This window comes from Hibiscus syriacus, unplaced genomic scaffold (genome assembly GCF_006381635.1).
Source record: "Hibiscus syriacus cultivar Baekdansim isolate YM2019G1 unplaced genomic scaffold, ASM638163v2 tig00117048_pilon, whole genome shotgun sequence".
Lineage (NCBI taxonomy): Eukaryota > Viridiplantae > Streptophyta > Magnoliopsida > Malvales > Malvaceae > Hibiscus > Hibiscus syriacus.
The window spans coordinates 14,562,419-14,571,247 of record NW_024063538.1 but is presented as its reverse complement, the minus strand read 5'-3'; positions in this window follow the sequence as shown (position 1 = coordinate 14,571,247).

Sequence of the window (8,829 nt, the reverse complement as noted above, 5' to 3'; positions counted from 1 at the left end):
GCACGTAAGGGAACAACACGGCTTGACGTGGAAGGGAATGTGAAGACACAAGAATTTTGTTGTTCCAAAGAAGGGTTTCGAGTATCAAAAGTCAATACTGTTGATCGTCAACGTGCTCATACGCCAGTCACAAAAACAGGATGTAAGGCTAGAGTCGTAGTTACAGCAACAAATACAAACGATCAGTGGGTTATAAGTAAGTCTGATTAGAAACATAATCATGCATTGTGCACACCTGCTATGACACCATTTATGCGTTCTAATAGAGCTGTAAGTAAGGCTGATATCGATGAGGTAACAACATTGAAAGAGGTCGGTGTTGGCACGTCACAAGTAATGAACTATTTAATGTAGCAGGCAGGGGGCTATCATAATGTTGGATTTACACATAAAGACCTCTACAATGCACTTCAAAGAGGTAAATCAAAGGAAATCGTCGATGGGGATGTGAATGCGCTTATTGCCTACTTTGATTATAAGAAACATGATGATCCCGGGTTTTTTATGACATACTCGGTAGACGAATCGGGGGTATTGTATAATCTTATTTGGTCGGATTCTACATCGAGATCGGATTACACATGCTTCGGTGATGTAATTGCGTTCGACACAACGTACAAAGATAATTTGTATGGTCGACCAATTATGCCTATTGTTGGTGTCAATCATCACCATAACACAATTGTGTTTGCCACTGCCATAATCGCTGATGAGACGTCTCAATCTTTCGAGTGGGTGCTACAGAATTTTTTAGAATCCATGATGAATAAATCACCTATTTCAGTTGTCACCGATGGGGATAGGGCAATGCAGAGGGCTATCAAATCTGTTATCCCTTATGCTAAGCACAGATTATGTTCTTGGCATCTTTCTCGCAATGCACAAGCTAACATTGGTAACCCAAAGTTTACAGCAGCATTCTCAAAATGCATGGCTTCCTGGTGGACAACCAAGGAATTTGATATTCAATGGCGTTCGGTTGTTTCAGAATTCAACGTCCAAAAGCATCCATGGGTGATTGAGAAGGGAAATACACGACACTTATGGGCACAAGCATATCTAATCGCTCATTTCTTTGCCAATATTCGCTCAACACAAAGGTGCGAGTCTATGAATGTTTCACTATCTATTGCACTGAAACACAAGAAGACATATTTAGATGTTGTTCGTGCAATTGAAGATGGAATTAGTAGAATGCGTATGAACGAGTTGAAAGCGGATTACTTAAGTTCCCATACGAAGCCCTTCCAGATCACAAAACTGGTCGACCTTGAAAGCCATGCCGCTGCGATTTTTACCCGCGAATCTTTTCGTGTGTTCCAAGATGAACTTATACGAGAGACATTGTACCAGATTAAGGCAGAGATTAAGTCCTTATCAGATGAATGTCAACATTATATTTTGTCAAAGTACGCAGAAAAAAATAGGAAATTTGAAATTAGTTTTGATTCTCGTACGAAAACTTTAATTTGCTCCTGCAAAAAATTTGAGACAGTTGGACTTTCGTGTCGCCATCAACTTCACATTTTGAAGCACTTGGACTACACATATTTTCCTGGGACTTTGATTCAAAGTAGGTGGACTAATGATGTGAAGGCTTCTGCACCAAGTTATGTCGATTTGAATGTGTCGAGAAGAAAATTAGGCGATGTGGGTACTGCAACAGTGAGGGACATAACAAACTAACATGTCCTCAAGTCAAGCTCAGTTTGAGTATAAGCACACAGCCTACATCAACTGATTTTTTCGAAGACAGAATGGAATGACAACGATCTCCATATATCGTAAGTATCAACATGACTCCTATTGTGTATAAGAAACATGTACATATAAATATTTTAAATGAAGGAAGAAAAACCGTGTTACTTAAAATTAGCGACACAATATTAAAAAGTGTCGATATAGGTTTTAGACCTATTCGCTCATAAAACCGGTATATTTATATCGGTTATATTACAAAATTATCTATTACATTATAATTCTGGGTTTCGATGTGTAAATGTAGACACTTTTTGACAGGTATCGACACATTTTTCTTCCATTCTGGACATAAAGTACCGACACAATATTAAAAAGTGTCGACATAGGTTGTAGACCTATTCGCTAATAAAACCGGTATACTTATACTGGTTATATTACAAAATTATCTAGTACATTATAATTCTGGACATAAAATACCGACACAAAATTAAAAAGTGTCGATATAGGTTGTAGACCTATTCGCTCATAAAACCGGTATATTTATACCGGTTATATTACAAAATTATCTATTACATTATAATTCTGGGTTCCGATGTGTAAATGTCGACACTTTTTGACAAGGTATCGACACATTTTTCTTTCATTCTGGACATAAAGTACCGACACAATATTAAAAAGTGTCGACATAGGTTGTAGACCTATTCGCTAATAAAAACCGGTATACTTATACGGTTATATTACAAAATTATCTAGTACATTATAATTCTGGACATAAAGTACCGACACAAATTAAAAAGTGTCGATATAGGTTGTAGACCTATTCGCTCATAAAACCATATTTATACCGGTTATATTACAAAATTATCTATACATTATAATTCTGGGTTCCGATGTGTAAATGTCGACACTTTTTGACAAGGTATCGACACATTTTTCTTTCATTCTGGACATAAAGTACCGACACAATATTAAAAAGTGTCGACATAGGTTGTAGACCTATTCGCTAATAAAACCGGTATACTTATACCAGTTATATTACAAAATTATATAGTACATTATAATTCTGGACATAAAGTACCGACACAAAATTAAAAAGTGTCGATATAGGTTGTAGACCTATTCGCTCATAAAACCGGTATATTTATACCGTTTATATTACAAAATTATCTATTACATTATAATTATGGGTTCCGATGTGTAAATGTCGACACTTTTTGATAAGGTATCGACACATTTTTCTTCCATTCTGGACATAAAGTACCGACATAATAGTAAAAAGTGTCGACATAGGTTGTAGACCTATTCGCTAATAAAACCGGTATACTTATATCGGTTATATTACAAAATTATCTATTACATTATAATTCTGGGTTCCGATGTGTAAATGTCGACACTTTTTGACAAGGTATCGACACATTTTTCTTCCATTCTGGACATAAAGTACCGACACAATATTAAAAAGTGTCGACATAGGTTGTAGACCTATTCGCTAATAAAACCGGTATACTTATACCGGTTATATTACAAAATTATCTAGTACATTATAATTCTAGACATAGTCGGTGAATTTCACATAGTTATTCAATATGGGAACCCAGAAGGTAACAATACTCTCAACACTTTCTTTGCTGTTGGCATCCAACGCCTGCTGCTGCAATTACACAACAAACATTATTAATTTACCGTCTATAACACTACTTATCTCCATTTATTAATTTAACTCACCGCTAAGTGGTATGAAAGGTAGCCAATCCTCCGGAGTGACTTATGAGAATCGTAGCATATTGTCCAGGCGAGCAAATCAATAACCTAACAAAATTAATTACACAATCAGAACATATTCAATAAGTTTTAACATATTCTACTTTCTACTTACCACACCGCCAACCCATTCTGTAGGCTTCAACGTTGCAACGTCGTATACACTAGCGAATTGATTTCCCATTGAGATTACAGAATATCTGTATGAATCATTAGAATTAATATGTTGTCATGAAATATTTAAATATAACTCACAAAGCAATATATTTCACTTACTCCGATTCTAACTCACTATTCCATAAATAATCAAAAATTACAGCTTCGATGTCATCAATTCCGCTTGGAATATCCGCTTTTTCAACCTACAATTTTGCATACAAATTTTTGTCACAACAACATAATAAAAATCAAATTAAGTTTTCTTTTATTCAACTTACCTTCTGCTTCTTCTTCTGGGGTACAGGACATTCTGAATCTAAATCTGCTGCTATAACACTCTCCGGTGTATAAACGACATCGACTTCCTTCCTCCTCATTTCTTCCATCTCTTCTTCTTCCTCCTCCCTCTTTTCTTCTTCATATTTTTCAGTTCATCGTATTTTTTTCTACATAGTCTTCATCTCTTTTATTTCACCCTTCAATTGATCTCCTTCATCCAAGTATTTATCAACCACCCCCTTCACCCCCGTAAGTTCACTCCTCAATTCCACAACCTCCTTCACCACTCCCTCAAATTTTTCACCCGTCACCATCTTAATATCACCCCTTAACACCCGAACTTCTTTCACCACTTCACCCCTCAACACCTCTACTTCTTTCACCACTCCATCTATTTTTCCTTCCACTACCCCCTTATGCCTCTCAAGTGTATCTTCGACTCTCTCAAGTTTCTCTTCGACTTTATCAAGTTTCTCTCCGTCTCTTGATTGTCTTTGCATGATATCAAATTGGATTTTTTTGATATCAGCCAATTCAGACATCAAAATGTCGAAGTTACTATGTTTTCCCTCACCGTCGTCCCACTCACGGTCATCCTCCAATACAACCATCTCTCCTTTCTTCTCCTCTGCCTCCACTGCCTCCTCTACATCCTTGCCAATAACCTTCAAAATTAAATTACAATATTAAGACATTGATTATATTCTTAATATTATTTAATTACATTTATTACCCTTTCTTGCTTCTTCGCTCTATCCAACTTCAACTTCACCATCACTCTAACAACCTCTTCCTTCCCCCATGCACTTCTCCTCTGCCTCCACTGCCTCCTCTACATCCTTGCCAATAACTTCAAATTAAATTACAATATTAAGACATTGATTATTCTTAATATTATTAATTACATTTATTACCCTTTCTTGCTTCTTCGCTCTATCCAACTTCAACTTCACCATCACTCTAACAACCTCTTCCTTCCCCCATGCACGGATGCGTGCCACTCCGGTTCTTTCATAAGCCGGCACTGCCTCACAGCCCGACCAAAAATCGAACAGTGCAACCTGCATTTATAATAAAATTTATATTTTTATATAAAAACACAAAAAACTTATTTACCTCTAAGATTACTATGCACCCTTTGAGGTATCTCTGGCTGCCCTTTTTAAAGGTGATTATTGATTCAATCAATCTCGAATGGATATATTCAGCCCAATTGAATTCACCCTTCAAGCCTTCATCGCAAATAAGCTTCATATTTCCTTGTTCGTTGACGTATGACCGTTGGACAAAGAAAGATACCGACAAGGTATAATAGAACTCTGGCCTTCAGCTCATCCCCAACGTAAGATCCACTTTTTATTTCCTCTTCAATTTCAGCATATGTCACCTTCTACTTCAAACCATATTTGGAGGCAAGTGCTTTCCAGTCCTTACTCTTACAGACTTCTACAACACTTTTGCCTTCATTTTCTACCCCCAATACGACTGCAGCACATGGGATCCCGAGAGGAAATGAAAAATCACCATACTTAGCAATACATTGTTTGACATCAAATTGCGCCATCAAGGATCGACACAATTCCCTCCGAATAGGTCAATCCCTTACTCCTACCAACGATCCAAAACCTATTTCTCCCAACACATTTAACTGACCCTTCTCCTTAAGGTGTTTAATTAATGAATTCACCCTTTTAATGCTGCATCTTGTCGACACTTCCTACATTTTTAACAAATATAATGTTATAGTTTATATATTTTGTATCAACGTATTTACAAGTTTAATGAATACCTTATTTCATGTGCTTTCCGTTCTTTGTTCTTTACTACCATTCCTTGACTGTGTGATGTAAGGTTCCTTTCAGCATCACTCATTGAATTCCATTTGGACCTGACATCTTTGTCACCTAATATTAAACATAAACGTTTCTTAATCAATACATAACACTAAATACTACTCAATGTCAATTCATTTTACATACCAAACCGCTCTGTGCCATCCTTCATTTTGCATTGGCCATACTGTCAACATTTAAAATTTGTAATCAATTTAAAGTTTATCGATACTTTAATCCAATTACCATTTCAACAATAATAACAAAAAGACATTGATACTTACTAGAAGTACATATATCTACCCTTTGGTTGCTTTCGAGTCTCGGCCTCAATTTCAAAGTCATCTGCGCCACCAACAATTTTCCAACCCATTGCCATTTTTCCTTCATATATCAGTTTACGCAAATCAAATCAAATACTTGTTACGTACACTTATTCAAATACAAATATAGATAACTACTCTTGTGGTAAAACGGTTATTTTCAAAAGAATTTGAATGGCCACTACAAAATGTGTCAGCACATTTATACAACCTATAATATCATTTTTTACCTATAATATTTAATAAAAGTATCGACATTTATATTTTACCTTAAATATCACTTTCTACCTGTAATCTTTCTCAAATGCTTCTTTACTCTAAAACCCAAACAAACACATAAAAACCCTATTTCCTATTACTGTAATAATTAAAAACTAGGGTTTCGACAATATACTTTTCGATTCAACTGCAGCAACAAACAAACAAACTTCGCTTTAGAAACGCCTTCTGATATGCAGCAACAATTACACTTCGATTTCAAAAACTCGTTCGTTCTATCTATTTTCAGAGGATATTTAGATATGGCCTTTATATTTTCATCGGAAATGTTATTTATATTTAATCGATACAAATACAAAAGTGTCGATACTTTTATGTCAGGTGTCGATACTTTCGAAAGGATATTTACCTATTTCTTTGAAAGTGTCGATAATTTATTACACGTACTTACGAAAGTATCGACACTTTCAATATATCCGGTATCGTTATCGTTTTACCGGTTTTATCATATTTTTTACCTGTTATATCGTTGTGGATCGATATATTTTTTTAAAGTATCGACACATTATAGGCGCTAAAACTGCTTCTCTTTTAAATTCACAAAGTGTCGATCCTTATATAAAGTATCGACACTTTCAATATATCCGGTAACGTTTTACCGGTTTTATCATTTTGATACCGGTTTTATCATATTTTTACCTGGTATATCGTTTTGGATTGATACATTTTTTAAAAGTATCGACACTTTATAGGATTTAAAACTGCTTCTCTTTTAAATTCACGAAGTGTCGATCCTTATATTAAAGTACCGACACTTTAAATGTATCCGGTAGCACTTTACCGATTTTATCATTTCAATACCGGTTTTGTCATAGTTTTACCTGTTATATCGTTTTGGATCGACACATTTTTAATTTGGATCGACACGAACCGACAAGTTAAGTTTGCCGGTTGCACAATTTTTTAATATTTCTTCATGACTTAGACCTACTACATTATTATTAGTCAACATTTCCGGTAGCGCTAAACCGAATTTGTTAAATATCTTTTAATGTATCCGGTAACGCCGTATATTAGCCGTATATTAACCCGCCTTTCCTGAGACAATCCCATACAAAGGCAGCTATATGGCTCACATAAATCAGATTATAGCATCATTTGACTGTTATTTTCACTAGAGAAAATAAAAAGAGAAATTGTTAAAGTTTCTTGGGAAACACTCCCCTTAGCAACCTTGTTTTTTACCTTTTTCTCTAGTGACCATTCGGTTCTCAGTGTTGTTTTGGTACTCTGACAAACGTCAACTCTCCTCCACAAAAAAAAGGCAAGTTCTATTCATTTCTCTCAATTTTTATGGTTTTTTTAGGCTTCAATACTCTAAACTCATCCCCTTTTCTTCGTTTATTGCAGGAGGATTAAATAGCCACCAAGGGGTAGTTTTGTTTCCTTCGAAAATTGAAGATTTGGTGTCTCCGTTTACACCATAATCAACGGGAAACGAGATGTCTTTCCTTTTCTTTGCGATTGGATTTGAGGTTTGGTTGTTGTTACTTCATTCGATGGTTCAGATTTGTTCCCTTTTTGGATCAGATAACGATCCTGTTTCCTTGTGGTTTTTGAGCCAAAATGGTGGAAAGAAAGGTTCTTTCCATTTCTTACTGATGCGTTTAGCTATCTTCGTTGGCGCATGGCTTCATGCGCCAATTAATGATCGATTAGTGACCTTTGGCGTTCTTGTATATCTTTTGAATGTTTCTTAGCCGTTCGATTAAGGGACTAGATCCAACGGTCAAAGATTGACTACGCATGCTTTATACTTTATGGTTATATAACTTACACGAGATCTGGTCCATTTGGTCCCAACTCGATCTGACGGCTTCCATGCGTGTGGCATTGAGACTGTTTTGGAAACCATAACTAACCCCAAGGTTTACTGGGATTACTTCTCCATATCCCTTGAGACCGTTGAAAATCATAGAAAATCTATCTGTCATAGCTTTGATGTCTTCATCGGGTTTCATCTTGATGTTCTCGTAGCTATGGTTGAGAAGACATTTCTTTGATTCACTCACTTCGTCGGTTCCCATGAATGACTTGGAGCTTATCCCAAATCTCTTCGGCATTAGAACAAGATGAGATTCTTCCATATTCATTTGGGCCTAACACACATAATAGAATATGTATAACCTTAGAGTTAGGCTGGAAATATTTATGCTCTTCTTTATTCTAATCGTTGTACTTGCAGGGTGGAGAGGAGTAACCGTCCATGATTGAGTTCCAAGCTCCTATATTATAGGATTGAATAAAGTACATCATCTTATTCTTCCAATGTACATAATTTGATCCATTGAAGAAGGGTGCCTTGTTGACAGGTTGTGAATCCATAATAGGATATTCTTCAAGATAATAAGCACCGGAGGAAAAAGTCATTTCTTTGTCGGTTGCGTCGGAAATTGGTAGAGCTTCTTCGAGAATCGTCTTAAGGTGGTGAAACCTTATTAATGAGTTAGGCTCTGATACCAATTGTTGGGACTTTCGGAAGCTCGATTCGACAA